General features: G+C 40.2%; 1 long non-coding RNA gene across 2 annotated transcripts in view; it reads left to right on the plus strand.

Moving 5' to 3' along the window:
- The window catches only part of LOC144300241 (uncharacterized), a 33,941-nt gene extending 13,487 nt beyond the window's left edge, over positions 1 to 20,454 (plus strand). Inside the window, exons 4-6 of one of the 2 annotated variants that reach the window (XR_013366831.1) lie at positions 5,200 to 5,319; positions 15,469 to 15,518; positions 20,297 to 20,454. This is a non-coding gene — a long non-coding RNA (uncharacterized LOC144300241). The remainder of the gene's footprint in view (positions 1 to 5,199; positions 5,320 to 15,468; positions 15,519 to 20,296) is intronic. The other variant, XR_013366830.1, reaches the window with a different exon arrangement.
- The last annotated feature ends 488 nt before the right edge of the window (positions 20,455 to 20,942 follow it).

Below are 20,942 nucleotides of genomic sequence, written 5' to 3' on the forward strand. Positions count from 1 at the left end.
CTAATGCCTTAGTGGAAACAGCAGATCAGAAGATCAGCTTTTTTTTTTAATTTTTATTTTTTAATTTTAGATTTTACTTATTTATTCATGAGAGACACACAGAGAGAGGCAGAGACAGGCAGAGACAGGCAGAGGGAGAAGCAGGCTCTGCGTGGGGAGCCTGATGCGGGACTATATCCCAGGGCCCTGGGATCACAGCCTGAGCTAGGAGCATACATTCAACCATTGAGCCACCCAGGTGCCCCAGAAGATCAGCTCTTAAACTGATTTCCTGGTTACCTCTCGACTCTGAAGCAGCTCTGACACAAAAATGGCTAGAATGGAAGCTTTCTGACATACAGCTAACTCCATGTCTAAAGCTGTTACCTCTTTTCTTTTCTTTTTTTTTTTTAGATTTTAGATTTTATTATTTTATTATTTTTTTAGATTTTAGATTTTATTATTTTATTATTTTTATTTATTTATTTATTTATTTTTTAGATTTTATTTATTTATTCATGAGAGACACACAGAGAGAGAAGAAGAGACAGGCAGAGGGAGAAGTAGGCTTCATGCAGGGAGCCCGATGTGGGACTTGACCCTAGGTCTCCAGGATCAGGCCCTGTGCTGAAGGTGGCACTAAACTGCTGAGCCACTGGGGCTGCCCTGTCACCTCTTTTCTTCACCAAAAATTAGGTGCATTTTAATTTTCCATCAGATACACTAATATGTTTTTGTCCTACAGCTTGTGAGAGGATACTAATCAGTTGATGGAAAAAAAAAGAGTAGCTTGGAAGCCTAAAACCTAACATGCGTTTAAAAGGAGGTATCTGGTAAATGAAGAAAATTTCCTAAGCTGTGAGTTCCTTTTCATGGCAAAGTGAAATAAAGGATGTTCCCATTCCTAAATATATATGGATGCCATCGGACTATGAATGTGACTCTGTTTTACAGTAGTTTCTTCTAGAGAAAACTCATAATGGAAAACTCATAATGGAATTCCACTCTTCCACTTACCCCTAGGAGGATATTTGTCTGCATACCTGTTCAATTCTCATGGAAAATGTGTGACTCACTGTTGCAGTGCATGATGGAAAATGAAGACAGGCATTTCCCTTTTAAAAGAGGGCACCATGATAGTCAAGTGCCGAATAATTTTATGTCTTGTTTTCCAATCTCTGCAATAAGTATGCAAGATACACGCTCTACCTAATGATGTCCTTGCCTTGGAATGTCACATAACTTAACCATGGCCTGGGAGTTTCTGCAGCATTTAATAGGGAATAGCTAATTTCACATGGCTTGCCCTATTTTGCTTCCATTTGGTTTTCTCTTTTCATCTTCAATTCCATGTGAAATTGAGTTGATTTTTAATTTTTCCTACCAAGGTTTACTTCTTCCACCTTCAGACATTGAGGTTGATAATTTCATTTGATCAAGCAGTTCCCAACTTCTAAATGTTCCAAATCATCCAAATCATAAACTGGTGTTTTGGAATTTAAAATGCATTTCCACGGAGAAATAGGGCAATCAAATGGTGCTTGTTTTCTTAAACCTACACAGATTAACCTGTTAATGTGCGAGAAAGCATAGTGCTATATTAAGGTGCCAAAGAAGCTAAGTTTTGAATTGTTTCTGGAGAAAAATTTTTTCTAATTCTAGCTGTAGAATCACACTCTGTCCCCTCAGCTCTTGTGGCATTAGGAGTTGGGACCCCTGGCTCCCACCACCTCTATGACACTGGTGGCAGTTGTCAAGGGAGGAAGCTGGGCAGGTCTGTACAGTGGACATAGATCTCCAGGGAATTAGGTCAGGGTATTGGTGACAGTCAAGCTGGGAGGCTATATTAGGACAGGAGTGGGCTATGGTAGGAGCACATGGGTTTGCCACTCCTTTCTCCTTCTTGCCACTGCAGCCCATTTTTGTCCCATGAGGAGGGTCTCTGGGAAGGCAGGGAGAGTCCCAAGTCCAGAACAGGTTAGCATTTTCCTACCATCCTCTGCCCTGGCCTTCCCGACAACTAACTTTTGTCAGCAGTGTTGCTGTCCTAGGCGGAGAGCTATTCAGAGCTAGAATACATTAAAACGCTTTAAAATCATAAGTTCTATCAACTCTTTAGGCTTGGCCTTCAGTCTCAGGCTGTGCATACCTTAGCTGCTGGAAGATTATCAACAGCTGCTTGCTTGAACAAGCATTTTGATTTCAAAAGGCATATAGAGAATGAAAACCCTGGATACAAAAAGTCGTATTGCAAAAATAAGTCAAATGTGGGGATGGGGAATCAAATTGTGAATTAGATTATAGAATATCCCAAGGAGTTTACATCCCTAGTAACCTACTCCTTTCCTAGGGAGCAAACTTTTTTTTTTTTTTTTTAAGTTTTTATTTTGGAATAATTTTGATTTGCAGAAAGGTCGCAAAAATAGCACAGAGCTGGGGCACCTGGGTGGCTCAGTGGTTGAGCATCTGCCTTTGGCTCAGGTCATGATCCCAGGGCCCCAGGATCGAGTTGGCATCGGGCTCCCTGCATGGAGCCTGCTTCTCCCTCTGCCTATGTCTCTGCCTCTCTCTGTGTCTCTTGTGAATAAATAAATAAAATCTTTAAAAAATAAATAACACAGAGCTTCAGAATACCCCTCACCTGGGTCCCCCATTGTCAATACCTAACATCTTCATGACGTATTTGTCAAAGCTAAGCATGTGACATCAATATGCTTCTATCAGGAAAACTTTCACCAGGTTTTTCATGATCTGCTTCAGGGTACAGCACTGCATTTAGTCCTCACATCTGCTGAGCTTCCTTGGGTGTGTGACAGGGTCTCAGGCTTTTCCTTGTCTTTTGGGACCTTCACAGTCTTAAGGAGAGCTGGTCAGGGATCCAGACAATCTGGTCTGTCCTGAGGTCTTCCTCATGATGAGACTGATACTCTGGGTTTCAGATGAGTACCACAAAGCTGAAGTCCCATTCTTGTCACTTTTATCAGGGAGTCCATGACATTCATGTGACATCCCTGGCGATGGGAACCTACACTTGGCTAAGCAAGTATTCCCAGGTCTGTCTCCTGTAAAGTTACCCTTTTCCCCTTCCCTACTCTATTATTTGGAAACAAGTCACTATGTCCAACCTATCCAGGAGGATGGATATGGGGGAATTAAGCTCCATTGTCTGGAATGGGGGGTCGTATTTGGAATTCTTCTATAAGGAAAAGAGATCTCTTCTCTCCATTCTTTGTATATTCAGTCATTTATTTATATCAGTATAGATTCATGTTTATTTCACACTTGGGGTTATAAGGGAGTGTAATTTAAGGGTTTTCCGACATAACTCCCATCCTCTGAACTGATGCCTTGAAGTCTGAGTGGGAATCTCAGCATGCCTGCGGAAGGTTCCACAGTGAGGCACTGATGAAACAGTGATTAGTGGAGACTTAGTCACAGCCTTCCCTTCAGACACCTTTACCTCCAGCCCACACAGCCATTGCTTTTATTACTTGGTGCTGTGTTGGCTGCTGGCCACCGCCTCAGTCAGCTAATGAACAGAGTTCTATTACTCACCAAGACATGCTCTGCTCTTATCTCTGTTTTCTAAGGGAGCCTGGGTGCATGCCTAATAAAAAAAAAAAAAATCAAGCTCCTTGCTTTCGTTCTTATTGAGAGATGAAGCACAGTACCCTTAGCTTGTATTCTGTGGATAGCAGGGAATTTGACAAATGTTCTGTCCTCAAGTCCAGAAATACGTGTTATCCAAAAAACACTGTTGAATGATGACCAAAGTGTTCTACTGAGCATTAGAAAATTTTTAAATGAATTTCTTTAAAATAAAATTAAAAGGACATAGATTTGTTTGTATTTAAATCATCTTTGTCTTTTTTTTTTCAATTTAAAAGGTTTTCATTTTATAACTTGAACTTTAGAACAACTTTAGAATGTTGGCACATACTAAAAAAATTGTATTTAGTGCTGGCAATAAGAGGCATTTATTAAGCATTAAGCTCTCAGAGCCTGCCCTGTTAGTGTCTATTGTGTCAGCCAGAGCATACGGCTTTATAGGCAGAACCTAAGATGGGGCAGGGAGTGGTTGTGCTTATGTGATAGAATTCAGCTGAACAAAAAGCTTTTCTGTTTTCCTATGGAAATTTATCCAGAGTCTCTAAGGACTTTCTCTATGTTCAAGCACCTTGCACGAGTAAATGGAGGAGAGGACAGGCTTCAAGTGCCTCCCCTCTGCAGATGGGGAGAGAACAACCAGGACAGCCTCCCGTTGCCCTACCCTCTTCCTTCCTCCACTGTCCCGGCTCCAGGTCCACAGCCCCTTACAGGTTCCAGGCAAAAGCTGAGGCTGCCCTGCGACCTGGAGTGAGATGGATCTGGTCTGAATCCTGCCCACCTCTTATGATAGTAGAGTTTGGGCAAGCTACTTGAGCCTTTAGAAGCGTTAGCTGCTCTATCTATATCATAGGGATAATAGTACCCTTCTAATGGGAGCTTTTGTGGTGATTAAATGACATGATATTCAGTGCTTTGCTGAGGGCTTGGGACATAGTAAGTGCTAAATAAATGGCAGCTCGGATTAGTTTGGAAGAAACCCCAGGCTTCAGGCAGTCCCTAGGTATTGGTAAATAATGTTCTTGGGTGTCTGTAGCTTGTAAAGGAGGGGTAAAATGGAGAGCTGGTAAGCCTACAGATTTGGGGAAAGAGAAAGAGAGCACAACACAAGGAAGAAAGAGAATGCTTAGGGCTGGCCTTAGTTTCAAGGACTCCCGGGAGGCTGTCAGTTTAATTTCTGTTCAAATAAGACGAAAAAAATGAATATTAATGAATATATAATAATCAACTCAAACTGATCATGTTAACCTTTATACCAACACAGCATAAAACATAACTTATAATATTTTTGCAAAGGGACAAATGCCCAGAGTCCACAGAAATCATAGTGTAGCCATGGAGAGAGCCAGAGATGTGGAAACTGCCTTAAAGAAAGGTATTTTGGGAGAAACAAAGATAGTTAAAGAGGATGTTTCACACATAGCATAATAGAACTGCTAAAAGTATCTAATCTGAATCTAATTATGAGAGAAGAATCTGACAAATCCAAAGGAGCATTCTACAAAACAATGGGCCTGAGCTCTTCAAAAATATCGACAACATGCACACCCGTATTCATTGCAACATTATTCAAAATAACCACGATATGGAAATAACCTGTGTGTCCATTGACAGGTGAATGGATAAAGGGCATGTGATATATATACAATGGAATATTATTCAACCACAAGAACTAAGAATATCCTTCTATTTGCAACTGCATGGATGGACTTTGAGGATATTATCCTAAGTGAGGTAAGTTAGAAAAAGACAAATACTGTATGACACCACTTATATGTAGAATCTAGAAAAGCAAAATACACAGAAACAGAGTACAGCACTGATTACCAGGGGTAGAGGCTGGAGGAAATGGGGAGATACTAACCAAAGAATACAAACTTCCAGTTATAAAATGAATAAGTTCTGGGGATGTAATGTACAGTATGGTGACAATAGTTAATAATACTGTATTATAGAATTGAAAATTGCTAAGAAAGTAGATTTTAAATGTTTTCATCACAAACAAGAGATGGTAATTGTGTGACATAATGTAGATGTCAGCAATACTATGGTGGTAATCATTTTGCGGTCTCCAAATGTATGACGTCCACATCTTGTGTATATAAATTTACATGATGTTGTATTTCAATGATATCTAAGTTAAGCTGGGAAAATATCAGCAACAGGAACTACTTAATAGAGAAGACTAAAGAAACATGACACGGAAACTCCTTGGTTGGACAGAAGAAAAGTTTTTTAAAAATGGAGGAATTTGAACATGGCACATATCCTAGATAATAATACCGTATCAGTGTAATTTCCTGAGGGAGACAATTGTATAGCCTGTAGTATGTAGAAGGATATTCTTATTCTTAGGAGAAATATCCTGACAAATTTGGACATGAAATATTACAATGTCTGGAATTAACTAATGATCAGCAAGACAAAGATATTGGTGAATCTAGATGATGGATGTAGGGGTTTTTATCACGTTAAACTTTCTTATAACTCTTCTATAGGTTTGAATTCTAGAAATAAAAGGTTGGGAAAATAAAATGAGAAGATTTGGACTAGAAAAAAAAACAAATAATTTTAGAGATGTCCAGAGTGTCATGAGAGGTAATATAGCTCAAGAAAGCTACAGTGACCATTGACTTTACCCTTCAGTGCTTTTGGAGCAGAATCCAACTTCCAACCTTTAGAGCATTCATTAGCTTTCAAGCGAGAGCAGGGTACTTTACAAGGCCCCTTGTTCATTTGGGTTATAGCCATAGTGAGCTTTATGCCCGAAGTAGGGTAGATACTAAGTAAGTGAGGCACCTGGACCATTTATTTTCCAGGATAGCCAGGGCCTGAATGCTGTGTTGAGAGTGACATTTTTGTTTCTTGAAGAATTGCTTCAGAGAGACTCCTGAAATATGGGTGAAGATGCTTCCTGGACCTGGGGAAAGATAAAATGAAACCTTTTGGGGCTTTAGAAGGAGATGTGCTAGATGATAAATTTCTGCATGATATAAAGAGGCACAAGTACTTCCTGAAAGGATCTGAGTGATGCTCTCTGAGATTCAAAGTCAGACGACCTATAGGGTTCATTAGGGAGGCCTTGTAGTAACAGATACCAGGACAGCCAGAGGGTCACATGCTTTTGTTTTGTTTTGTTCTTTTGAGAGAGAGAGAGAGAGAGAGAGAGAGAGCAGGCAAGCAAGTGTGTCTGTGAGAGTGGGAGAGAGGGATAGAGGGAGAAGGAGAGAGAATCCCAAGCAGGCTCCACACTCAGCATAGAGCCTGATATGGGGCTCGATCTCATGACCCTGAGATCGTGACCTGAGCTGAAATCAATAGTCTGATGCTTGGGACACCTGGATGGCGAGGAAGTTGGGTGTCTGCCTTTGGCTCAGGGCATGATCCCTGGGTCCTGGGATCGAGTCTCACATCGGGCTCCCCACAGGGAGCCTGCTTTTCACTCTGTCTGTATCTCTGCCTCTCTCTGTGAGTCTCTCATGAATAAATAAATTTTACAAAAAAATATTTGAAAAAAAAAAAAAAAAGAATCTGATGCTCAACCAACTGAGCCACCCAGGTGCCTGTGGCCACGTGCTTAAAATGGCAGAGAGCAACTGAGCTCTGGTTCAGGGTCAGGGCCTTCAGAATTTGATAATAAGGGTTGGTTTCAGAATAGCCTAAGACTGAGTCTCCTGCACCCGAAGGTCTAACGACCCTGGTATGATATGGTCACTTGGAGAGCTGATGCTGGGCACCTACAGAGGCAGAGATCTAAGTGGGAGTCAACACTGACAACTACGTAGAGCATCCGGACAGGGGGACACGTTTTTTTGCAAGACCACACGCCACCCTGTGGCAGTAAGAAGCAGCAGAGAATCAGAGGCCTGCCTCTAGAGGCAGGATTGTTATCTGTCCATCCTCACCTCCAACAAACCAGTTATCAACTCCCAGGGCTTTTTTTTTTTTTTTTTTTCTTGACAGTTTGAGTGTATTAGAGTTGGAAAGGCCTCCAGAAGGATTCTATGTTTTCCACTAACAGTTCAGAGGATTTGAACAATAACCCGTGGAAGTAAGAGGTAATGGCATCTCTGTCCCCTGAGCCAGCGAAGTAGTTCATAGGCATTACTTGTCATGCTAATATTCAAAATGGCATGACTTTTGGAAATTACCATCCTTCTTTCCTCAAGAGCTGCATTTGCTTTTTTGTCTGACCCCTGCAACATCTTTTTAGCAGATCCTAATCTAGTTTTTCTAACTCTGTGGATGGAGTAGACACAGTAGTGAATAAATCTTCAGTATCACTTGCAGATTGCAATCAGAAAACATAGATATATAATAGGAATACTGGGACCAAGAATCAACCTGATATAAGCCAAGGATAAATATTCTCATAAAAAGGGAAAGAATTGATATTGTTTCCAGGAGCAAAGCAGATCAGCATCTTAGATCAACTTAACTCATCTTCACTAGCTCTGGATAATTCGTGTACCTCTGGTAATTTATGGGACTCTGATGACAAACATATAGGAGGACTCTGCTTTTCTATTCAAGAAATGTCCTAGTCTCTGGGATAATTAACGGTAATTTTAAGGGTCTGGTTGAAAACTGGGGGCAGTGGGGCTGCCAGCAGGAATGAGACATGCCCAGTTAGTGAGCTTGTCACCTCATTTTCAATTTTAGTTGGATAATTCAAATTTTTGCAAAGTTCATTCTCATGATGAGCTGAAGTCTGCTTCCTTCAAGTGGGCAAAGGCCTTCTCAGGAGCAATGCAGAAGAAACCTCCTTACTGTTCCAAATATTTGCAGCCCACTGTCATATATATGATAATAATCTCCCCACCCCCTATGATTTCAAAGCTTCATCCCCTGAAGTTTGTTTCACTTTTTTCCATTAGCCTGGTCCTATATTCTGTTTTGTTTTTTTTTTTTTTAAAGATTTTATTTATATATTTTAGAGAGAGAGCGAGAGCATGAGCAGAGGGAGGGGGCAGAGGGAGAATGAGAGAATCTCAGGCAGACTGCCTGCTGAGGATGGAGCCTGATGCAGAGCCCCGATCTTCTGACCCTGAGATCATGACATGAGCTGGAATCAAGAGTCAGATGCTTAACCGACTGAGCCCTAGGTCCTAGACTCTAAGACACCCAATAGAGGGAATATAAGCAGTACTAGTTCAGGATGCTATCAGCTCAGCAATGGCTTATATGTTGACCTTGTGCAAGGTCTCAGGATCACCTGGACACAGGCAATGAAAAAGAAGGAGCTCAAGTTCTAGGGCCAAGTTCCACAGCACATTTGAGACCTCCAAAAAATATTCTTAGGTCGTTAATTACATTAGTTATAAATATATCCAACTGTCAAGATTTTACTCTATAATAAAATCACTAAGTACTATACCTTTGGCACTTAAGATTTACTGTGAAATGTTGTAAACAAAAATCATGCTAATAGAAAACATAATTTCTCTACACTCACTACTTCTGGCACCAGTGTGAGGGTTTCTGTACCAAACAAGCCTCCAATTCTCAGTGGACATCAACTGGGTGTCCTACAGTTCAATTACAGCAATGACTACCTGGAGGTGGCATAGACCACTCGGGTGAAGAGGGCTCAATATCACTAGACCACTGTTGAATTCAGATAATAATTACAAGTCCCAGGTTGTCACCTGTACTTCTGACCGCTGGCTATAAGTCAGGGCTTCCGGCGACCTCTTCTCAGGTTCAATCATTTGCTAGAATGATTCACAGAACACAGGTTAACAGTTTGCTTACTACTACTGATTTATTATTATTATAAAAAATGTTTTAAAGGATAAAAATGAAGAGCCAGATGAAGAGATCTATCTAGTACGATCTGGAAGGGTCCAAGTGAACACAGGAGCTTCTGTTCCAGAGGAGATTTGGGGTTCGCCAACCTCCCAGCCCATGGATGTGTTCTTTTTTTTTTATATGTATATTTTTAAATTGGAGTTCGATTTGCCAACATATGGTATAACACCCAGTGCTCATCCCATCAAGTGCCCCCCTCAGTGCCCATCACCCCGTCACCCCATTCCCCGCCAACCGATGTGTTCTTGAACAACAATCCATAATATCTCTGAACCCCTTTGGTTAGAGTTTTTATGAAGGTTCCATTACATAGATTGATGAAATCACTGACCATTGGTGACTGAACTCAATCTCCAGCCCCTCTTCCCTCCTGGAGGTTGTAAGTGGAGGGAGGTAGGACCAAAAGTTCCAGCCCTCTGATCACATGGTTGGTTCCCCAAGCAACCAGCCCCCATGCTTAGGAGTTTCTTAAGAGCCACTTCATTAACATAAACTCAAATGTGGTTGAGGAGGGGTTGATATGAGTAAAGAAATGTGCTTCTTTCGTCTTTATTGTTCAATTTCTGAGCTGTATCAGGAACTGGGGTCAAAACCAAATATTGTAACAAAAGATGTTCCCATCTCTGTTAGCACTTAGGAAATTACAAGGGCTTTGTGGGCTCTGCCAGGATCCTGGGGTTGCAGATGAAAATATATGTATTTCTTATTATATCACAATAGCACATGCAGCTAACATATAACTCTTTGAAAATAATAATAAACAGGCACTCGTATCTACCCTCAAGCTTAAGATATAGAACAGAGTCAGGACTTTGATGTTCTCTGTGTACTATTTCATAATTATTTCCCAGCCTCCCCCAGAGGCAATTGCTATCCCAAACGTAGTTTTTAATTAACTTTCCTTTTCTGACATTTTTGCCACATATGTGTGTATGTATCCAGAAACAATAGTTGAAATTTTCTTTTTCAAAATCTATATAAATGGGAATCTTAATACCCTATGTGTTCTTACACGAATTTCTCTTCTTTAACATAATATTTTTAGATCCATTCACATGAATGCTTGTATCTGGCTACATCTGGTGCATTTTCAATACAATTGTTTATATCAGTTTAACTTCTTCCTTGTATCCAGTTTTTTGCTATTATGCATAATGCTGTGAACACTTACATCTGTGTTCTGTTAGATACGTGCAAGAGTTTTTCTAAGGAGGGAAACTGGGAGTGGAGTTGCCGGTAATTGTGTGTTTTTATGTTCAAATTTACTAAGTACTATCAAAAGGCTTTCCAAAAACAATTGTATCAGTTTGCAGTCTAAAGGCAGAGATTAAAAGTTCCTGTCATCTGTGGGGCACCTGATAGGGTGGATACCAGGCTTTGAGAGGCAGTGAAAGAATTCACCAGAGGCAGAGTAAAGGAGATGGAAATTTATTAAATACACCTCAAGGGAGCAGTGGGAGGGACAGTAAGAGACTGTCTGGTGATACCTGGGTAGCTCAGCGGTTGAGCATCTGCCTTTGGCCCAGGGGGTGATTCCAGTCCCAGGATGAGTCCCACGTAGGGCTCCCTGCATGGGGCCTGCTTCTCCCTCTGCCTGTGTCTCTGCCTCTCTCTCTCTGTGTCTCTCATGAATAAATAAATAAAATCTAAAAAAAAAAAAAAAAAAAGACTGCAAGGTAGCAGTGGTGGGCGGGGGTGGGGCTGTAGTTAAGGGGGAAGGTGAGGAGGTATGAGAACATGTAGAATTGTTCTTTTTTGGTAACTGTGCCCGGGTGTAGTAAGCCAGCTAGGGCTTATGGATGTTTTGAGGGTGGGCGTCTAAGAGGTGTGTTTGCCTTCAGTGGGGGTGCTGGGCTGGGGAGGCCATGGGTCCTCCTACCTTACTCAGGTGTCCATTGCTCAGGCTGGTTGCCTAAAAGCGGCCTCTACATTAGCTACAACCTTGCCAAACATCCACGTTTTAAATCTGGACCCCATGGCTGATGTAAAATGTATGCCTGCCAGTGTGGTTTCAATTTGGTTACTAATGAGTCTGAGCATCTGTTGATGGGCCTTTCTTGTTTTGTCCTCTGTGAAATGCCTGTTTGTGTGCATTATTTAACTTTCAATTGGATTGTTGTTTTGCATTGATTTTTAGGAGTTCTTCATCCATTCTGGATATCAATCTTTCAACAATCACGTCTTAAAAATACCTTTTTTTTTTGTTCCAGTTTGTGGCTTATTTCTTGATTCTTGTTAATATGGCTTTTAATAAATGATCTTAATTCAGAGATTCTTGAGTTTACTAATATTTTCCCTAGAATGTGCATTGCCTTCTTTAAAAGAAACTCTAAAATCCAGATCATTGAGAAATCCTCTTCAATTCTCTTAATACATAACCACCACCTCAGTACCATTTATTGAATACTATATTCCTTCTTTACTGAACTGTCACTGTAGCTCTAGAGAGTTTTTGAATGTAGGTGAGGTCTGGAGCCCAAGGCCAAGAAAAAATTCTTGAGACATCTTTGGTGCAGAAAGATGATTCTATTAAGGCATGGGGGCAGGACCTGTAGACAGAAAGAGCTGATGCCCTGGGGTTGTGAGGGGTGACTGGTATAAATATATATATTATATAATAAATATAAATTATATAAGAAATAAATATACATTATATATTTAATGTATATTTATTTATTTGGGTGTTGAGGGACATAAAGGAAAGGAAGGTTTTTAAAAGAACTTTTGAATGTTGAAGAGGACCTACAAGACTTTGAAGGCCTTGCCATTGTCAAGTCAAGGTTGTTCCCCCCCACCCCCACCCTACCCCGACCCCAGGAAAGCATTAACATTAAGATAGTTGGGAGTTTCCTTCTGGAAGTTAGGTTATTGATAAGAATGCTTTTTTCTGGTGAATCACTAAGACATTTATAAACTGAGTCCCCCATGTCTTGCTGGACTGTGATCTCCATTAGTTAACCATTTGTTTTCCCTTCCCTCAGCTTTAGGGCAGCCAGGAGTGCTGAGGAAATGTCACACATGTCCAACCTGGGACTGAGGGTGGGAGTTTGTGAGATGTCAGCTTGTGCTTTGTCCTCAGCTTGCCTTCTGTTCCCTCATCAGCTCAATATATATGCACTTCTGTTTTCCAGACTTTATCATTTTATGTTGGCCAGTTTACATAGCCCTGCGCCAGTATCATACTGTCTTGATTATGTTACTGATTTCTAGGGAGCCAAATCCTCTCTCTACCCCAGCTACTGCCTTAGACTTCTTATTAAAGAATATGTTGGCTATATGGGGTTCTCTGCTCTTCCATAAAATTGAATCAATTTTTCAACTTCCATGCAAAACCCTACTGGGATTATGCTTGGAAATTTCATTGATTCAATTAATCAGTTTGGTGAGAATTAACATCCTTACTGTACTGAGTCTCCCTATGAACGAATATGTCTTTCAAGAAAGTTATATACCTTTTTTTCGCATAAAGGATTTGAGCATCTTTTGCTTGATTTATTACAAGATATCAATCCTTTGATGTCTTAAAATCTGATATCTTTTTCACTGTTGCATTTTCTAGGTGTTTTTGATCTTTATCTTTGAGAATTCCTGTGCTAAATGTGCCGAGTAGTTCCCAGTGAGAAATTTTGTATTCTGCTGGCACCTGGGAGCACCATCGAACTAGTCACTTTAAATTAGATTTTCAGTTAGGGGACTTTCAGGCCACATAAGCAATTGGGATTCTGACTGCATATCATGTATGTCTGGCTTATGATTAAGGGACTTCTTTATCTCTCTCCAGAGTCCCAAGGCAGGCATGTGGCATATCTGATCAGACCCCTTTCCACGCTTAGGTCCTAGGCTTCCTCTGGAACCATGCTTGCTTCTTACAGACCAGGTCAGGCCAGGAAACACAGGCTGATATCCCCAGACAAACATAGCTTTTACCTGACACCCCCACACTTCTCCCCTCCCCCTGAGCCATGTGCAATCTGCTTTCTGGTGTGCATTGTTCAGCTTCCTTTACTTTCAGCTGAACCAAGCTTTAAAAGGACACTCTATGTTTTTTAAATTAAATCAAGTATTTTTAGGCATTTTATCCTAGGAGAAGTTTTCTGTTTATCCAGTCTGCCATATTGCCAGAAATAGCAGTAAGTTATTCCCCTCCTCCACTCCTTTTTATTTAGAAAAGAAAAAAAAGATGAAATTATTGGGCATAATTTTCTTAATGAACTCATGTTGATTCCACATTCTCTGTAAGTGCTCACAAACGTTTTAATTCTCATTTAAAAAATTGTATGGTAAAGCCATTAATCTGTACTTTCTGTTTCTATGCTTTGTTTTTCCCCTTAAAAATGAAGACATTTGCTTTATTCCAGACATGGAGAGAGAGGGAGAGAAAGAAAGAGAGAGAGAGATGAATGAATGAATAAATCTGGGGAGGAATGACTGATAGCTGCCGAGCCAAGGACTTGCATAGACTATGCCACTTTAAACTTCCCAGCACTTGGAAGCTGATCAGTCCAAGAGTGAGGTTGAGCAGTTTCCCCTGATTGCATGGCTAGTAACACAGTGAGAAGATGGTGTAATTCTTTTCTGTCCCATGCTTCCATTCCTAACTGTAGCTAACCTTGTAAGATGGCACACTATAAGTTTTTTTATGCTAATCAAATTGCATTTTGTTTTTCCATCTGAGGGGCTTGGATTTCTTGTATTATTATTAGCAAAATATCTACCAGATAGTAGAGATTTGTGTATCTAAAATGGCTCTCTTCAAATTTTTTCTTCTCTTTCAGAAATATTGAAATAATGTTAGGAAAATTGGTGTAAGTGGGCACTTTCAAAAGATGCTTGAAATAAATAGTGGCACCTCTGCCCAGCAAAGAAGCAGGACCCTGGTAGCCAACTGGAAACTACCTCTACCAGTTGTTGATTTACCCTTGGCTAAAGTGGGCTTTGCCACCCAGTTATAACCTAAAACAACCGAAAATAAGTTTTTCATCACCCACTCAGAGGTTTTTTTTTTTTTTTTTTTTTTTTTAAGATTTACTTATTAGAGAGAAAAAGAGAGAGTGGTGGTGGGGGGGTGGTGGGGGAGAGGTTGAGGAAGGACAGAGGAAGAGATAATCCTAAACAGATTCCCCACTGAGCACAGAGCCTGACATATGGGTCGATCTCGCCACACTGAGCTCGTGACATAAGCTGAGACCAAGAGTCAGACGCTCAACTGACTGAGCCACCCAGGTGCCCCCCACTCAGAGTTTTAAATGATTCTTTTTGAAAGTTTTGCAAAGTCTGTATTAGAAAAATAAAATAGCAGACAGCTATTCATTATTGCTCAGTTTAATTCACTTTTAAGCTTTTTTTGATTTTGAGGTTTTCCCAGTAAGATGCCAACAGATGCTACTGTATGGAATGAAAGTAAATTATGTTATACAAGCCGTGCTACACATGGAACATAGAATGCCAAGGAATTGAAAGAAAAGGCTATATTTAAACCTAAGGCCATAATGTCATTGTTTCTATTTCTTTTCAAGTGGCCTTCTCATCTTTTACACCAGAGTCATATCCTTAGTTTGCAGCACCACAGATTTCTTTCCATCAGTATTTCCTTTCTATTTTAATAACTAACTACAAAGATTTAAAGCAACCCTAAGTTGTCAAGGTTATTTTAAAAACTAAAAGCATATCATTGTGAGAACGGATGATGCTGCAGTTTTAATGCTGCAGATATGGCAATCCCCTTCTTATTTAAATCACTGGGGTTTCTGGGTTTCATCTCTAGTTAATGATAAGGGCTGATAAGTATCTGGTAGTTCTTTCTCCTAGTAGGTAACTTGTTTTGTTGTGGGTCTGTTTTATATTGGTTTTTACCATAACATGTTTGATTGGAATTAAATAGATCAAGATTCATCTTATTTGTGTTTTAACTTTATGAAAACATTAATTTTATACATAGATCTTCCGTTCTTTCTTTCTTTTTTTTTTTTTTGAAAATTAGCTATTGGGCATAATTATGCTGTCTTTGTTAGTCTCTCAGTAAAAGTACCTTATGCTTTCACCACAGAGATATGTCCTCTTTCTTTTTTTCAGAGATCACCCAGAAAATGAGTGAAATCTCTTCAGTTATGCCACTTCAGAAGGTAAACTTAACTCCTGTGCTTTTGTTTATTTCTTTATTTTAGAGAGAGCATGAGTAGGGGGAGGTGCAGAGGCAGAGGGAGAAAATCCACAAGCTGACTCCGTGTTAAGTGCAGAGCCTCATGTGGGGCTGGATCCCACGATCCATGAAATAATGACCTGAGCCGAAACCAAGCTTAACCGACTATACCACCCAGGTGCCCTTCCTGTGTTTTTGTTTGAAACTTCAGTTAACTTTAACTGCTTGGTTTTCAAGACTCTAACTTGACTCTTACTGGACCAGAATCTCAAGCCAAAGTAGAATAAAAGAGAAGTTTAAAATTCTGAGTGGACAGTCCATAACTTAAGAGGAAACCTACCAGCTTAATCCCTGTGCCCAGTCTCCAAATTTTACCAAAGATTACTTCTGCAGCATCCTCTCATCTGTGTAAGTTTCCCTAAGGACTCCACACATCTAACCTCCTTTGCATCTCTGCTGTTAGGGAAAACCATTTCTGTCCTACCTTTTGGATGTCTGGAAAAAGGCATCACAATGAGACTCCCACACAGTCCCTCCTACTCTGCGTATCTGGCCTTCTTACCAGGCATATAACTCGTATATGTGATACATTATTCATTGCTGTGACAGTTGGAACAGAGTGTTCAACGCCAGTGAAAATAAGCTGAGGTGTTTACGATGAGTAGAATTTGGCTTGTCAAATTATTTATAGTTGCCTTGTAAAAAATAAAGGCTGAACTTAAGAATCAGTAAGACATATTTCATCTACATTTTTTTTTTTTTGGTCCCAGCCTAATGGATAGCTCTGTTCAGTTATGCGATGATATGTTGACTCCTCTCATCTTCCCCTTCCTTTCCTCTGACATTCTGGGAAGGGACAGCCTAGTCGCCACGGGTGCAGACACTGAGGTGGATCCTGTTTCTGAACAGAATCACATTAGATTGATTTTGCTATTGTTTCTTCTCTGACTTGGTAGCTCAATTCCTACAATTAGACCCTGGCCTGTAACTCAACAACACTCTGTTCTCAGCTGTAGCAAATGAGTTCCTCCTGGACTTTCCTCCCGTCCACCACGCACCCTAAAATCAGCCTCGTTTTATCTCTGTTTCTTCAACTTTTGCATTCCTGATCTATTCTGAGTGTCTGAATAGCCCAAATCATGATAGTTATTTGTCTAAGTGTACCCCAACAACTGAAATCCCAGTGCAATAAAATTATATGATGAAACAAATATTACATAATACCAAGTACATGCACACATTGGAACATAAAGAGGACGTTCAATAAATGTCATGGATTTTTTTATTTAATGTTCTAAAAGTCAATGTGCTACAAGTTCATGAATCTGTCTGCTCAGCTTGAGATTTCATTTCTGTTGAAACATAATTTAAATACTTGAACAAAAAATCATTTACTCTAAGCCAAGTTGAGTTTATTCCTTAGAGCCTTTCAATGGTGGACATGTTTAACTAATGAAGGAAGAATATTACTTGAGAGCTTGTTTGGAGGTTCTAGCAGGGGAGCGCAGCTACTCGTATACCCTTGACCGAAGAACGGTCCTCCTCTATTGGGGATGGTCGTCCTCTTCGACCGAGCGCGCAGCTTCGGGAGAGACGCACATGGAGCAGTGAGGGAGGAAGGGGACACCCGCCTAGCCAGCCAGATCAGCCGAATCAACCCTGGCGATCAATGGGGTGACAGATGTCGCAGCCAGATCGCCCTCACATCCTTAAGGAAGAATATTACTGAAACATCTTGTATTAATTCAAATTGATAGCCATAGCACGTGACCTTTCCTGGCACATGGGATGGCCGTGGAGATATGCCACTTAGCTTTTCCTCCAAAAGAACCTACTGGAAAGTGTGTCATTGGCTGTCACACTTTCAGATCTACTATGGTGTTCATGCCAAAGCCATACTCTCCTGACAAATCCTGACAAACACCTGAACATAATGGGGTGCCTAAGTCCCATCTTTCCTCCTGACACTGGATGCCTCTATCCAGCATTCTTTGCCCAGGGCTCCGTATCAGCCTGGCTGAAACTTCCACAGAAAAGTACTGCATAGGATGCTTCTCTGACCCATTCTTACTTCCTTTTCCCTTTCTTTAGGGGTGTCATACCCGCATCACTCCTCTTATCTACTCCTTTTTCTCTCTCTTTCTCTGTCAAGGCATTCCTCAATAAATATCTGGTATGTCTCATTCTGTTTCTCAGAGGACCTGAGCTTACATATCACATTAGTCTTCAGCCATGAAAACACTTTTAAAACCAATTCTAGCAAGAGCAAGAAGCAAAACACTAATTTCTACCTTCCATTCCATCCCATAAAGGAATCCCATGCACTTAAATGAAAATAATTTGAAAACAAACAAACAAAAAGCAAAAATCCAAATTCATCATAAGGCCAGTTGTGTTTTGATGAGCCTATTCAGACTTAATTAGAAAATGAGTTGTTCAGATGCTTGGGTGGCTCAGTGGTTGAGCATCTGCCTTTGGCTCAGGTCATGATCCTGGGGTCCTGGGATCGAATCCAGGATTGGGCTCCCTGCAGGGAGCCTACTTCTCCCTCTGTCTATATCTCTGCCTCTCTGTGTGTGTCTCATGATTAAATAGATGAAATCTTTAAAAAAAAAAAAGAAAAAGAAAGAAAGAAAATGAGCTGTTTCAAAATTTTGAAATGTCATTAAAAGGGAAATCATTTTCTCCAGGATGTAGATAAAGGTGTTGGTGTAAATCTATACAAGCAGGGCATTGAAGGGAAGAAACTAAAATTTTCTCTGTTTTTAAAAATTTACTGCTTCTGGTGGACAGGAGGAAGAAGTTGGGTTTATATATTATGATATTAATCCTGAATGATCTTAGTCTTGGTAGGTATTTGAGACAATGTCATCTCCCACCAAGGAAAGCTTCCACTAGTGCTGAAAGTGTAATCAGAGGAAAAAAGGAAAATCAGGATGGTACTCTTCTCTGTAAATCATGACAATTGATTCAGAAAGGACAACCGTGAGAGAGGCCAGAGGGTTAATAAACACTGTCATTTTCACTTAATGTAACTGGCAAAAGGGCTGGGGGCAATGCTCCACTTCATTTTGTCCAGAAAATTGCTTTGAGAAATAAACATCCAGAAGAGAAACACCTCCAAGCTATCATTTTAGGAAAGAAATTATTATCAAGGCAATTGCAGAAAGGGCTAAATTTCTTGGTTAGGGTCTAATAATGCAATTTTTTGTTTTCTACTAAGCATGTTAATTTTTTAGCAAAAAAAGTACAATGTTTGGCAATAAATAGTAATCGCTGCATTAAAAGCTCCCTCAATTTCTTCTTGAAAAGGAAAAGTGCCCAGTTGTCCCAGTTAGGATTACAAAATTGATGATTCATCTTGAATTTGGTGACTACTATGAGAAATTACTTGGGTAAAGATGTGGTTAAGAGATATTAAATCACAATCATGACTTTCCTCAGAGCAAATGCTTCTGCAAAGCATGGGAAGACAGTTTACAGAAATTGAATCCAAAGCTCAAGACTAAACTTGGCCCTGTTGAACTGCATATTAACTTTATGCATATTCTGTATTTAAAAAAAGAGCAACAGGAAACCCTGAAAAAGATGATTCTGATTCTTGGCAAATCTATCATATGAAAGGAATTAAGGAACACTTTTATTGGACTTAGGCAGATTGATTTTACAAAATGACTTAAGATAATGTTTGGACATTTTTCTGGGCAGGCCAAGTGGAGTCCAAGCAAGCTTCTAAGCAGGAAAAGGTCAGGGGGATGATAAATGTCAGGCTTTTAACATGGTGATTTGAGGGTCATGGGGAGATCAGCTAGGAAACTCGTGCTGCTGAGGTGGCTCTGGTGTGTGGTCCTGGGAGAGCAGGAAGTCAGAATTGGAGGGGAGAAGGAAAATGGAGCATAGCAAGTAATTTCAATTGTTTGGACTTGAAATGTCAAGGCTAAGGGATGGGGAGAAAAATGGCTTTGTTTTCCTCACGTCCCCTATTTTCATTTACCATTCAGATCTTCATTCTTGATGCCCATTACAATGACAACAGAAATACTTGAATATTGTATGGCATTTGCTTATTTTGATAGATTGTCAAAAACATTTTGGGATGCCTGAAATAATGACATTTTGGGTGCAGGTGGTTAAGTGTCTGACTCTTGGTTTTGGCTCAACCAGGATCTCGGGGTTGTGGGATTGAGCCCTGCATCTGGCTCGGTGCTCAGTGCAAATCTGCTTGGTAGTCTCTCTCCCTCTCTCTCCACCCCTCCTTCTCCTGCTCTCTCTGTCCCTCTCTCTCTCTCTCTCTCTCTCCCTCCTCTCTCTAAAAGTAAATACATCTTTAAAAAACAACACCCTCCCCCCCAAAAAAAAACCTTTGAGGGAACACAAAAATTCTTACTTTCCTCAATTTTTAGTGATAAAATGAGATTCATAGAAAGTTGAGGATTCATCCCACGAATTATAACCAGTCAGTAGCTGAGTTGGGCCAAGACACAGTCTTGCTCTCTGTTGCTATTGTTTTAACTTCACCACAGAACATTTCCTGATGAATCAAGATGAAGTCTAAGTATGACCCTACTACACATTGACTAAAGTCATAGGCTGATTATACAGAAGGACACTGTGGGGTGAGCACAGCAGAGGATGGCTGGATGTCATGAGGTTCAATGTATAGCCAGGGAATATGAAATATGACTTTAGCCTTAATATTTATATGATGTGTATAACTTACTAAATATAACTTTCTAATAAACTTAACTTCTGTTTTCCCAGGAGGAGCTTAAATTCCCCCCATCAAAATCGCTGAGCCATAGCAAAGCAACCCTGGAGACTTCCATTCTAACAATGCCAGTATTCCAAAAGAAGTTTCTTATGCCTTGTTCTTGTGAGCAGAACCATTTTCTTCTTTGATTAAACTGAGAAGAAACTTCCTTTCATCAATTATTCTTTTGCTACTCTTTGTAGGTTCATCACCAGCCTCTACCAGTAGTAATAATCACAACATTCAATCTGTGCCCGAGTGGAAAGTCTCAGTGCTTAAGGTTACCATGTCATTGCCGGCAGTCTAAAGGCATGCTCATTGGCGAGCTGGACACGCACCCTGAGAGGCGAGATGTTTCCACCTCATAATGTTGAACAGCAGGAATTCTAAATTCTGTCAGAAAATAGGTCAATGTTGGGGGGCACAGAAGGGCCCTACAAATGAAACCATCTGGCTGGTGATAAAGAAAAATGGCTGTACTATCACTGAAGGTACAGCACTGTGTATGAAAAGTGGGTAATTAATCATTTTTGCACACTGGCATTTCTATATGATGAAATATCTACCAGCGATGAGATTTTACATTTTATTTTATAATTTACATTGAGTAAAAATTAATTTTTAAAAAAGATTTTATGTGTTTACTTGAGAGAGAAC

This window comes from Canis aureus, chromosome 28, assembly GCF_053574225.1.
Source record: "Canis aureus isolate CA01 chromosome 28, VMU_Caureus_v.1.0, whole genome shotgun sequence".
In the NCBI taxonomy this organism is placed as follows: Eukaryota; Metazoa; Chordata; class Mammalia; order Carnivora; family Canidae; genus Canis; species Canis aureus.